This window comes from Cygnus olor, chromosome Z (genome assembly GCF_009769625.2).
Source record: "Cygnus olor isolate bCygOlo1 chromosome Z, bCygOlo1.pri.v2, whole genome shotgun sequence".
Lineage (NCBI taxonomy): Eukaryota > Metazoa > Chordata > Aves > Anseriformes > Anatidae > Cygnus > Cygnus olor.
In genome coordinates this window covers 67311218-67324881 of record NC_049198.1, presented here as the reverse complement: position 1 = coordinate 67324881, position 13664 = coordinate 67311218, and positions in this window count along the sequence as shown.

Here is a 13664-nt window from a genome sequence, read left to right as displayed (position 1 = left end):
CAGGCAGTGTAATTATTTGAAACCATAGGTATAATTTATTAAACATATCCATAATAATTTCTTTCTAAAAGTTTAGTGAAAGATGAAATGTTATGACAGCTGTCAGTCTCAAGTGTCAAAACATTAGACTATCAACCTTAAAATAGCTTCAAATACATAATAATGCAATTTCTCAAGTTCTTCACAAGAGAATGAAAGTCAAATTTCTATTACACTTCATCTCCCAAGATCCAATTATACAATGAAAATTATTTATAATAGCCCACGGAAGCCATATGGAAGCCAAAATCTGACCATTATGAAATCAGAGATACTGTTTTCATAGGCTTATATTGCTCTTTCTCCCTATTAAAAAAAAAAAAAAAAAAAAAAAAAAAGGCAGCTTTGGAACCAGAAGACACTATATAATTCTGAGAGAGATAAAAAGAGATAAATAATAATTTCTTAGGCTGGAAAAATATAATGGGAGACACATTAGAGGATTTTTTAAGCTTTAAAAGAAAATTCATACATTCATACTTTCCAAAAGAAAAATAAGTTTCAAATATGTAAAAATTTCATCATAGAATGATCTTTTTTTCATTGAAGTGACATATGTATCAAACTAAGAATATTAAAAATATTGAAAAGATAATTTTATTTTCCATTCTTTTCCTTTTACATTTTGACTTCTTCAAGTTTCAATTAAAAATGTTTTTTCATTGTCATTACTTTATACTGTAAGGTTAAAAAAATAAAAATGTGTTTAAAGATAGTTATACAAAGAAAAAGATATTGTTAAAAGCATCTTTAATCTAGAAGACAAAACCTTAGCAGAACCGATGCAAGAAAGTTTAGATTCAGCTGAATTGATTAAAAATAAGTCAATACTTTTATCATTCAATCACAGAAGCACAGAGTGGTTGAGGATAGAAAGGACCTCTGGATGTCACATGGTCCAGCCCTCTGCTCCAGCAGGGACACCTAGAGAAGGTTGCCCAGGACCATGTCCAGGTGGTTTCTGAAGATCTCCAAGGAGGGAAACTCCATGACCTCTCTGGGCAACCCATTCAGTCACCTTCACAGGTGTTTCCTGATGTTCAGAGGGAACTTCCTGTCCTTCAGTTTATGCCCATTGCTTCGTGTTCAGTCACTGGGCACTGCTGGGAACTGTAAGTCATACTGTTTTTTCACTTTCCCTTCAGGTATTTATATATATTGATAAGATCCACCTAAGCCTCCTCTTCTTTAGTTTGAAAAGTCCAAGTCTCTCCTCACAGGAGAGATTCTCCAGTCACTCATCATCTTTGCGGCCCTACATCGGACTCACTGCAGTATATCTATTTTCCTTGAGGCTCAGAACTGGACATAGTACTCCAGGTGTGTCCTCAACAACTCTGACTAGAGGGGAAGGATCACCTCTCTTGATGTGCTGGCAGTACTTTGCCTAATGCAGCCAAGAGTACTGTAAGCCTTTGTAGCAGTTAACGGCACACTGCTGGCTCGTGTTCAACTTGATGTCTGCCAGGACCCCCAGGTCCTTCTCTGCTTGCCTGCTGGGTGGCCCAACTGAGAACGACTAACCACTGAGACAAACCACCATCAAAAGTAGTGGCCTTTTGCATTACAGGACTATTTAAATCAAATCAATTTCTGCATAAGCTGAAAGATACCTGTATGCAACTGTATGTGAGTTGTACAGAGGATCAGGCTGCGTGACTTGATGCTCCATGTGATCTTAAACTTAGGAATCTAAGACAAAAACAAACACCATGATGGCTTGTGGCATTATTTTATTGAACAGAATCAGGGCTACTCACAGATTTTTAATAACAGAGTATCGGATATTCTGCCTCCTTCTGCTCAGGAGAAGAAGCAAAGATAAATGATAAACTTAAGTTTCATTTTAGTCTTGGAAAAAAAAAAAAAAAAAAGGAAAAAAAGGGATGGGTGATTTTTTTTTAATTTATTTTTTCCCAGTTAAGTACTGAATGTTAAGTACTTAGTTCCATCTAAGTACTGAATGTTGCCTGCAACTACCCGTAGAAGAACAGAATACTTGATGCATCTTCTTATATCAATTCTTTGTAAACTGAAATCTCATAGATTAGGATCTGTGCACAAAGACTAGGCACTCTTATAGAATCATAGAATCACAGAATATCCCGAGTTGGAAGGGACCCATAAGGATCATCTAGTCCAACTCTTGGCACTGCACAGGTCTGCCCAAAGTTTAGACCATGTGACTAAGTGCACAGTCCAATTGCTTTTTAAATTCAGACAGGTTTGGTGCAGTGACTAAGTCCCTGGGGAGCCTGTTCCAGTGTGTGACCACCCTCTCGGTGAAGAACCTCTTCCTGATGTCCAGCCTAAACTTCCCCCGCCTCAGTTTAACACCATTCCCGCAGGTCCTATCACTGGCGTTTACAGAGAATAGGTCACCTGCCTCACCACTTCCCTTCACGAGGAAGTTGTAGACTGCAATGAGGTCCCCCCTCAGCCTCCTCTTTTCCAGGCTGAACAGGCCCAGTGCCCTCAGCCGCTCCTCATATGTCTTCCCCTCTAGGCCCTTCACCATCTTCGTCACCCTCCTCTGGACACTCTCCAACAGTTTAATGTCCTTTTTGTACTGTGGTGCCCAGAACTGCACCCAGTACTCGAGGTGAGGCCGGACCAGCGCAGAGTAGAGTGGGACTATCACCTCCCTCAACCGACTAGCAATGCCGTGCTTGATGCATCCCAGGATACGGTTGGCCTTCCTGGCTGCCAGGAAGCATATATATATCCATCTTTGTCTCAGTGCATAAAGTTAATAAAGGAAAATGTTATGCTATGGTACAGTTTAGGTACTGCAAGAACTCAGATTATTCTGCTCAAAACACAAAAATGGGGTAAAATTTTGATTCTGCTTGCAAGCTTCTGTTTTCTAACTCCTGTTTTTTAAGTTCTTAGGCAAGTGATATAAAAACTTTTTGATATAATTATTTTGATTACATAAATTAACACACAAATAGTCATTTTCAAATAGGGAAACCTTAAAGGAGAAATAAAATATACAATTTCCTATTTTAAGAGTTTATAAAAACAATTACTCTTCTAAAAGTAAGAATACGCTTGCAACTTCTGTCAATATTTCATGAAACAGTGTGTGAATTATTTTATAGACACACTAAATATAAACTTCTCTTTCCCATCAAAAAATCCCTAAACCAATAAACACCACTGGAGATACATAAAAATGAAGTTCTGAGAGAGAACTTGGTTTCAAGACAGTCTTTATGACGTTATTTTCCATTTTAATGCTATCTTGATACAGCTTTTTAAGAGTTGGGAGTATCTATGTAGCTGTACTATATGAAAAATGAGCTGTCACATGGAGGAAGACGGGGCCCAGAATAATTTAAGCTTTGCTGAACTGGATTTTAACTTAATATTGAAAATGCTTCCATATGATCTCCCTGTGACCTCATTATAAACATAAAAATAATTCAAAAACATTTTGATTTTTTTGATTAAAAATGATTTGCTTATTGCCAGAGTGACACTTAGTTTAATCCCAGTCTATTTTAACCATTTTAAAACTTGTTAGAAGTGCAGTAGTTATGTAAATGAAAATTGCCAATAACACAGCACAAAGCAGTAAGAATACCATTGTATAAAATGAATTAATACCTAAGAGGAGAAATAATAAAAATAACCTAAAAAAAGTTCTTAAAAATCAGAAAAAGAGAGTAAAAATATATGCTTTTAAAAATTATTCTTAAAAGTAAGTAGTACCCACCCTTCTATATAATAATTCTGCTTGTCACCATTGGGGTGAAAAACATGCAAATAATTTCTTCATATAAATAACTTCCAAGAATTACATTAAATCAGAAAGATAGAAGATAGGTTTTATTTTTATTTTTATTTTTATTTTTATTTTTATTTTTATTTTTATTTTTATTTTTATCTGTTTTTATTTTTATTTTTGTTTTTATTTTTACTTTTATTTTTTCACCCTGGATTTCCATTGTGCTATGTTGACAGGAACACCATTAGCGTAGTATTAAAGTGGTTGCTATGAAACACCCCATACTCTATTGGTATGTATATTTTGCATTTTGTACATAGTTCTTAACGTATGCATTTTCTTTCTTCTTTTTTTTTTTTTTTTATTTTCTTTCTTTCCTTCCTTCCTTCCTTCCTTCCTTCCTTCCTTCCTTCCTTCCTTCCTTCCTTTCCTCCTTCCTTCCTTCTTTCCCTCTTGCTTTCTTGCTTTCTCTTTCTTTCTTTCTTTTGTTCCTTCCTTCTTTCTTTTCTTTCTCTTTCCTTCTTTTTTTCCTTCTTTCTTTCTTTCTTTCTTTCTTTCTTTCTTTCTTTCTTTCTTTCTTTCTTTCTTTCTGTATTTCTATATCTTTCTTTTTCTTTCTTTCTTTCTTTCTTTCTTTCATTATTCTGAAGGAAAACTCAGATAATCTTTTCTGCCAAAAACCTCACAACATTTTTTTCAAGCCATATTCCACTATCATTTTTTGTTTTCAACAAACCATGACAAACTGGAATTTTTCACAGAGCCTAGGGTATCAAAAGACGATTCCATTTCTGTGTTTGAATACAAATCTTCAAGACTTTATTGAATGCAATAACTGTCTACCAACCTCTTACTTTTAACATAGAGCTATTGCTACTGCTATTAATTGTTCAGTGGAAGCATCTCAGCTGTTCCTTATCCAACTGTACACCACAGCTTCCTTGATCACCAGGACTGTAAACTCTGGAATAAGACTGACATGAAGATTGAGGCCATAATTTTCCAAGATAAATGTCTGAACAAATAAACTCATGTCAGCACAGGAAAAATCATCCCATCTTATTATTAACTTAATTTAAGTAACCTGAACATAATAAAAAATGCTAGCCTGAATAAAATTTCTCTCTGATGTGCTTTTAACATCTGAGTATGCTGAAGTAAAAACAAACAAGCAAACAAACAAAAAGTACAATAAGAGTAATATTAAAAAGCAAAGCAAGTGCTTTACAAACTCCAGGCTGTAGTGACAAAGTTTTCATACTGATAGATTATTTTCCTTTGTCTGTTGAGGGATAGTTTATAATTTCTCAATGGGAAGAACTGAGGTGAAGCATGTGTGCTGCTAAACTATCTGTCCTTATAATATCTTCTAAGAGGAGGCACTCTGGAATTGCTACTCAACCACAAAGTCTGTCTGAACATTTTTAGGTATTCTAACAGCTCTGCTAGAAAAGGATCTTTTGTTCTAACAGTGTGGTGGTTTCACTCGGGTGGGCAGCCAAGCCCAACCACAGCCACTCTCTCACTCCCCCCCTCAAAGAGGAACGGGGAGAAAATACGATGAAAAGGGCTCAAGGGTTGAGATAAGGACGAGGAGATCGCACAGTAGTTATCATGACGGGCAAAACAGACTCAGCATAGGGAGACAGTAAGATTTACTGCCTATTACTAACAAGCTAGAGAAGTGAAAAACAAAAGAAACCAAAAACACCTTCCCCCCATCCACCCTCTTCCACCTCCTCCCCCTGAGCAGCGCAGGGGAACAGGGGAATGGGGGTTATGGTCAGTCTATAGCGCTTCTTCTCTGCTGCTCCTTCTCGGTCACTCTCGTCCCCTGTGCAGTGGGGTCCCTCCCACGGGATGCAGTCCTTGCTGAACTGATCCGGCGTGGGCTGCCCACAGGCAGCAGCTCTTCAAGAACTCCTCTAGACATGGGTCCGTACCATGGGGTCCATCCCTCAGGAGCAAACTGCTCCAACCTGGATCCCCCACGGGCAGCAGCTCCTGCCAGGTCACCTGCTCCTGCGTGGTCTCCTCTCCATGGTCTACAGGTCCGACCCAGAATCTGCTCCAGCAGGGGTCCTCCACAGGCCGCAGCCTCTGTCGGTACAGGTCCACCTGCTCCACCGGGGACTCCTCCACGGGCTGCAGTGTGGAACCCTACTCCACCGTGGTACTCCATGGGCTGCAGGGGGACAGCCTGCTTCACCATGGTCCTCTCCACAGGCCGCAGGGGACTTCTGCTCCGGTGCCTGGAGCACCTCTCCCCCTCCTTCTTCACTGACCTTGGCCCCTGCAAAGCTGTTTCTCACTCCTCTCACTCTCCCAGCTGCTGTGTGGTGCAGCAGGTGTTTTTTTGTTTGTTTGTTTGTTTGTTTGTTTCTTTTTCCCTGTCTTAAATATTTTCTCACAGAGGTGCAAACAACATCACCTATTGGCTCGGCTCTGGTCAGCGGTGGGGCCCTTACTTAACATGGGGCAGCTTCTAGATTCTTCTCACAGAAGCCACCCCTATGGCCCCCTGCTACCAAAACCTTGCCACATAAACCCACTACAAACAGTATTGAGGTGTTAGTGGAAACTGTAATGGAACTGTATAAGCAGTTATGCCATTGATAGCACAGGTGGCAATTTGTCCATCTTCTGTTTACATTCTCAACTGTACCTGCACAGACAGCTCAGCAAGAAGAGAGATTGCTCTGGCAATGGTTTTTGAAATTATAACAGCCTAGTTTGATGCTCAGAGAATAGGGATCGGAAAATGTGGGATAAGAGCAAGTGCACACATAGGATGGGAGCAGGATGTTTTCTAAGATAGGCACTGGTACAAAACATTTGTCAGCTAAGCAAATCAAGGCACTTTTTGTCTCATATACATGGAGAGAAGAGGGGAGAAGGGCTAAACAGTCATTCTATTGGAAAGTCCAAAGGACACTTCCCAGTTGTGAGGGCTTGTTCCTTACATCAGACTGATGATGCAGCCTAACACTGTTGATGATTACAAAAATTTAATATCAAAGCAAGGTCAGAGAGCCAGCTGGTTCAGCAAAGCTATGTGGTGATGTGTGGAGTAGGAAAGCAGTCCTGTGAGCTTATATTACTGAACGCCTACAGACATTGCAATTTTAGAGGCCTCAGTAGGAAAACCAAATAGCTATTGCTAACTTACATTGCCTAGGATTTCATTGCTGTTTTGGTTTTAACAAGACAATGTGACTGTAGATCCAAAGTGCCTGTAGTGCGCTGCTGTGAACTAATACTACCAATATTTTCTAAGCTCTGAGGGCAGTTGGATTGGTATGTGAGCTCATGCATTTATATTAATTATCAACATTTATATTAACTATAAAACAAAAGAGAAATCCTTGTGTATGGGTAATGTATCTTCTTAGGGTGACAGGTTGGTTCACTTTTCAAAAATAAAACGGCCATTTTCAGTCAAGGGATTTGCTTCTTTGTTATTTAAATACTCACTGTAATATCATTAATTAAAACATAACATAAAATCTGCCTAATCTGCAGCTGTGCAACTTGAAACACAAGTGTCCATCCATAAAATTTTTGAGGAATTGTTCAATTTGCAAACTGGTCTTTTGAATGATGATATCATACAACCAAAGGATGTTTGAACAGTTGAGTGGGAAAGAGACCTCTGAGCACTGTCCAGACTAATCCTCTACTCAAAGCAAGTCTAATTATTCTGGGTTGCTCGGTGCACTCCATTTGAGTCCTGAGCACCTTTAAGCACAGAGACTCCACAGTACCTCTCATAATCCACTCCAGTATTTCAACACCCTTGTGCTTAAAATAAATAAATAAATACAAATTCATACAATACAAACACAATAGTTTGGGTTGGAAGGAGCCTAAAAGATAATCTAGTTCTAAACCCCCTGCCATGGGCAGTGACAACTTAATAGATCAGGTCCAGTTCAGGTAGTTCAAGGTCCCTTCCAACATGACTTTGAACATTTTCTAACTCAGCTTTGAACGTCTCTGGGGATGGAGTTATCACAACTTCTCTGGGCAATGTGTTCTGGTGCCTCACCACCCTCCTAATGTTTAATATAAATCTACAGTCTTTTACTTTAAAATCACTACACTTTGTCCTACTGCTACGATCCCTGATAAAGGGTCCCTTCCCATCTTTCATGCAGGCCCGCTTTAAGTACTGGAAACCCACTATAAGGTTTCCCCAAGAACCTTCTCTTCTACAGGCTAAACAACCACAACCATCTCAGCCTCTCTTCTTAGAAGTGGTGATCCAGCCCTTTGATCGTTTTTGTGGCCCTCCTCTGGATCTGCTTGAACATGTCCTATGCCAAAGATAGGGACATGGGGGTGTTGGTTGACAACTGGCTGAATATGAGTCAGCAGTTTGCTCGGGTGGCCAAAAGGCCAAAAGCATCCTGGCTTGTATCAGGAATAGTGTAGTCAGCAGGACTAGGGAAGTGATTGTCCCTCTGTACTTGGCTCTGGTGTGGCCGCACCTCGAGTACCGTGTTCAGTTTTTGGTCCCTCACTACAAGAAGGACATTGAGGTGCTGGAGCATGTCCAAAGAAGGGCAACAAAGCTGGTGAAGGGTCCCGAGCACAAGTCTTCTGAAGAGCAGCTGAGGGACCCGGGGTTACTTAGCTTGGGAGAAGAGAAGTCTCAGGGGAAACCTTATTGTACTTTACAGATACCTTAATGGGGGTTGCAGTGAGGTGGGGATAGGGCTCTTCTCATCTTATCACTTGGTGCTGGGGAAGGGAGATGGAATCAAGTTGTGCCAGGGAAGTTTAGGTTGGACGTTAGGAGAAATTTCTTTACTGAAAGGGTTGTCCAGCATTAGCATAGGCTGCGCAGGGAAGTGCTTGAATCCCTGGAGGTCTCCAAGAAATGTATAGATGTAGAACCTAATAACGTGGTTTAGGGGTGGATTTTAGTACTAGGTTAAAAGTTGAACTAGATGACCTTGGAGTTCTTTTCCAACCTGAATAATGCTATCATGCTATGTCTCCTCATAATGTCCATGTTTCTCTTGCTGGGGGCCTCAGAGCTGAACACAGTACTCCAGATGGGATCTCATGAGAGCAGAGTAAAGAGAGAGAATCACCTCCTTTGACCTGTTACCCATGCTTCTTTAGATGCAGCCCAGAGTGCAATTAGCTTTCAAGGGTAAAAATACACATCGCCAGCTTATGTCGAGTTTTTCATCCACCAGTACCCATAAGTCCTTTTCTGAAAGGCTGCTGTCAATCCAGTTGTCTCCCTGTATGGACTGATTGAGATTACCCTGAGCCAGGTGCAGCACCTTGCACTTGGCCTTGTTGAAATTCATTAGGTTCATAAGGGCCTACCTCTCAAGCCTGTCCAGGTCCCTCTGGATGGCATTCCATCCCTATAATGTATCAACTGCACCACTCAGCTTGGTGTCATCCACAAAACCACTGAGAGTGCACTCAATCCCACTGTTTATATCATCATCAAAGACATTAAGCTATGCCTGTCCCACGGTGTACACCTGAGGGACACAATTCACCACTGGTCTCCCCTCTCTCCACCTTGACACCGAGCTCTTGACTGCAACTCTTTGGTTGCTACTATCCAAGCAATTCCTTATCCACGGAATAGTCGCTCCATCAAATCAATATCTTGCCCATTTAGAGACAAGAATGTTGTGTGGGGCTGTATCAAATGCTTTGTACAAGTCAAGATAGATGACATTCATTGTTCTTCCCCTGCCCACCAATGCTTTCACTGTCATAGAAAACCACTAGATTTGTCAGACATGATTTGCTCTTGTGAAGTCATGTTGTCGGTCTCTAATTACCTACCTGTCTTCCAAATACCTTTACATAGTTTCCAGGAGGATTAGCTCCATGATTTCACTGGGCACCGAGGTGAGGATGACTGGTCTGTAGTTCTCTGAGGCATCTTTTTTCTCTTAAAAATGGGGTTTATGTTCTCCCTTTCCCAGTAACTGGATACTTCACTTGTCTGCCACAGCTTTTCAGATATGATGGAGAGTGGCTTAAAAATTTAATCTGGCAGTTCTGTCAGGACCTTGGGATGCATCTCTATAGGTCACATTGTGCACATTCAGGTTCCTCAGATGGTCTTGAACATGATCTTCTCCTGTGGTGGGTGGGACTTTATATCTTATCAGAAATTCTCATGTTCCAACTAGTACACATTGACTCTTGTCCTACAGCTGTACTTCACTGAGAAAAGTGTGGCACCATTTTCTCTGTAACCTCCCACTGCTGCAGACAGCAGTGAGGTCTCCCTCATGGCAACTTTCAGCCTCCCAAAAGCCCCAGGGTATTTCCATAAAACATCTGCTGACCATTGGCCCCAGTCTGTCCTGCTCTGGGCATGAGTTCAACTTTCTCCAGTACCTTCACCTCCAATAGGCAGTTTCCCATGCGATCTTGCTAAGCAAGTCTTTGTGCAGATGGAAACTGCTCTTCTAAAATCCAGGGTGTTTGTCTTTGTGAAATTCTGCTGTTTGTCTTGAGCGCTTCTCTCAGGATTTTAAGCACAAGAGTCTCACAGTCATTTCAGCCCAGACTGCCCTCAACCTTCACATCTACCAATTCTTCCTTACTTGTCAGTAGAGAGTTCAACTGAGCATCACTCCAGATTGGTTTGTCAATCACTGCATCAATAATTTGTGCCTGGGACATTCCCAGATTGCTTGCATCTCTGTTCCTTTGCATGACTAGTATTGCTCTGTCTCCTGACCATTACCTACATGTTCCCTGCCTTTGAGACAAACCTTTGCACAGATCACTCCCCTCTATCCCTGCCAATCATGTCCTTCATGAAGTGCCTGTAACCCTCCACTGTAGCTCTGCAGGTGTGAGAGCCATACCACCATGTCTCTGTAGTCCTGGCATCACAGCTCAGCTGCCATGCACCTATTGCATTTACATGTGGGCAACTGAGATAGATCCCAAGTTGTGCTGCTTTTGTAGGTGAAGTGTCAGAGCCCCTCTGGTCACACCGTCCACTGGATGCCTTAACACTTTTGCATCTTTGCTTCTCCTCAACGTGGGGGAATGCCCCATCCATGTGTTTCCAGTCCCCCATACACGTCTAGCAAGCTTGCTTGCAAGCACACTCTTTCCACATCTTGTTAGATGTATTGATTCCTGTAGTATTTCTGGGAAGAAAAACATTGGTAATTAGCAAGAGCAGAGTCTTAGTACAAATCACAATACTGGCCTTTTAAGCCATCGTCACCATGTTAATGTGATTTGTGTGCTTTCACATACATGTTCTTACCAAGACTGCATCCATCCTGCAACTAGCCAAATGCTTTAAGTGAGGAGGAGAAAACCTACTTATGCCTGAAGTATCTTCAGAGCCTAAAATCCCTTTATGAATCTAATCCATGACATTCAGACGGCTTTTCTATAAGCTAGTTCCCCATTTGAAAACAAGCAGCAAGAGCAACTCCATACCTCAGAGACTACTGTAGGGACATATTTTTTCATTATTCTGATGTGGTCACAATGGGAGAAGAGTAATGGGAGAAAACCTAACAATTTTCAGTAGCTAGATTCTAATAAATAAAACGTTTATTTTCTAATAAATAAATAATCTTTAATAAAACTGTAGTGCTGCCTTTGCAGACTCCTGATTTTTCAGCTGTTCTGTTTAGATACATTTTAATACATTCCTCATAGGTGATTGTCTAAGAGGCATAAAAAGTTGGCTTTGATTTGCAGATCTCAAGTTATACTTGCTGAGCTGCTAGTTAAAAAAGTTACTCATTGATCAGTATTATGAGCACATTTCTTAGATGTCATTTAGAAAAAAAAAATACACATGGGACCTTTTTATGTTAATCTTATAGGGAAAAGTTTCTAACTATAACTGCACTTTAAAATAAGTTGCAATTATTAACAATAATAAGGCATTTACATTGTTTCTCCTAAAGATAGGAACTTTACATCTAAAAAGCTTTGGAAGTTTTCTTAGATTCTTAGAATTTTTAAATGAGACAAGTATCTTCTTCAGTTACATGTAGGTGAGAGGTTTACATTAGAAATTAGGAGACATTTCTTCTCAGAAAGGGCAGTCAGGCATTGAAACGGGTTGCCCAGGGAGGTGGTGGCATCACTGCCCCTGGGGGTGTTTAAGGAAATGTTGGACCTTGCGCTTACAGACATGGTTTAGTAGTTGACATTGGGAGTAGGGTGATGGTTGGACCAGACGATCTTGAAGGTCTTTTCCAACCCTCATGATTCTATGATTTTATGATTCTATGATTCGTCTATGAAACATATTTAATCACTTAACCCTTAAGTATCCCAGACCAGAAGAAGAGATAGCTTTTGCTACTTCGAAGACTGGTAGTAACAATTCCTTTGGTAAATTCCTACTTGTAATATTAGAGTATTCAGAGCAGAGCCTGGACTATTTAATTAAACACACAAATCAAACAGCTTTTCGAAAAGCCAACTGAATGGATTACGAGGATTATGTAGTACTCTTAATCAATACTGATTAAACTTTCCTTCCAAAGCAAAATCTTGCCAAGAAATCTGTTGAAAAGAAAGAACACATAGTTAAATTCAGTATAAATATCTGTATTTTACTTCTTTTTATTTTCTAATTACAAATTTTCTACAGATAGGAAAATCTATTGAATAAAATTGTTCAAACTTTCGGTTTATTTGATTTTATTATAAGAACCTTTGCAGTATTTCAATCAAAATCATCTCCTTTTCCCCTACTCGTATAACTGTGTATGGAGATGCAACTATCACAGTTATGAATTCCTAAGCATCGTTTCCTTAGACTCTGTTTTGTTTCTATCAAGACCACATGTATGTCCCATCACCTGTCCCTAAAAAGAAAAACTTATCTTCTGCATCTGCTTACAGATTTTGTGTCTGAAAATATCATAAGTGCAAAAAAAAAACCACCTCTAAATATGTATAGTCAAACAGGCTGGAGATATAAAATACAAAATGCACAACTCAATGAATTTGCAAGTAATCTAATCTTACAAATATAAATTGTATTAAGTTTTGAAATTTTGTTTGGATTTACTTATACATGTCCATATTATATATGCATATCACATTTAATACCTAACAAGGAAGCAGTATGGTTCTTAATTGCTGAAAAACATTTCACTAGAACCGTTTTTTTTTTTTTTTTTCACTGAACAAGTTCTCACTAGAGGAGACTTGAATTCCACTGGTGACTTAAGTGAAAATAGAATGTTCCTTCTCTTCAGTATTATTGCATGATATTCTCATACCTTGGCATGAATAGCTTTTAGTATCTTCCCAGTTCTCTGCCCAAGACTTCACATGGCATGAGTAGGATGTTATGATGACAAAGAGCTGGTAGACATACCCTTCAAAAAAGTTCATTATGTTATGCCTCTTTCAAAGAATTTTCTCAATTTCCAAAAGAACAATTTATCTCAGCTCTAAATCATATTCCTTAAAAGGGCATACTGTGTGATACATATATAAAAAATTAATTAATGCAACAAAATTAATGCATTATTTTTCTGAGTGAAGTTTCTGAGTGATAGAAGAAATAAAACAACATATGTGTTTAAAAATCTAGCAGATTTCTAAAGGATCAGTCTAAATCACAGTTTTTGTCTGTTTGTTTTTTTACAAGAGAAACACACCTTTCTTTTATGTCAAAAAAAAAAAAAGGTTGAATAATAGTGCTGTGCACGAAGTGTTCTCCATTGAATGAGACAAGACAGTCAAAAATATAAGAATGCACATTCTATGCAGCTGCTTTATGAGACAATTTTGGTGGGGAGGATGGGGAGGAGGTATTGGTATTGCTAATTTCTACATTTTTTCTGTTCCACAGTATTTAACAAGATATACCCATCACCATAATAGAGACTGGAATGCTTTCTTT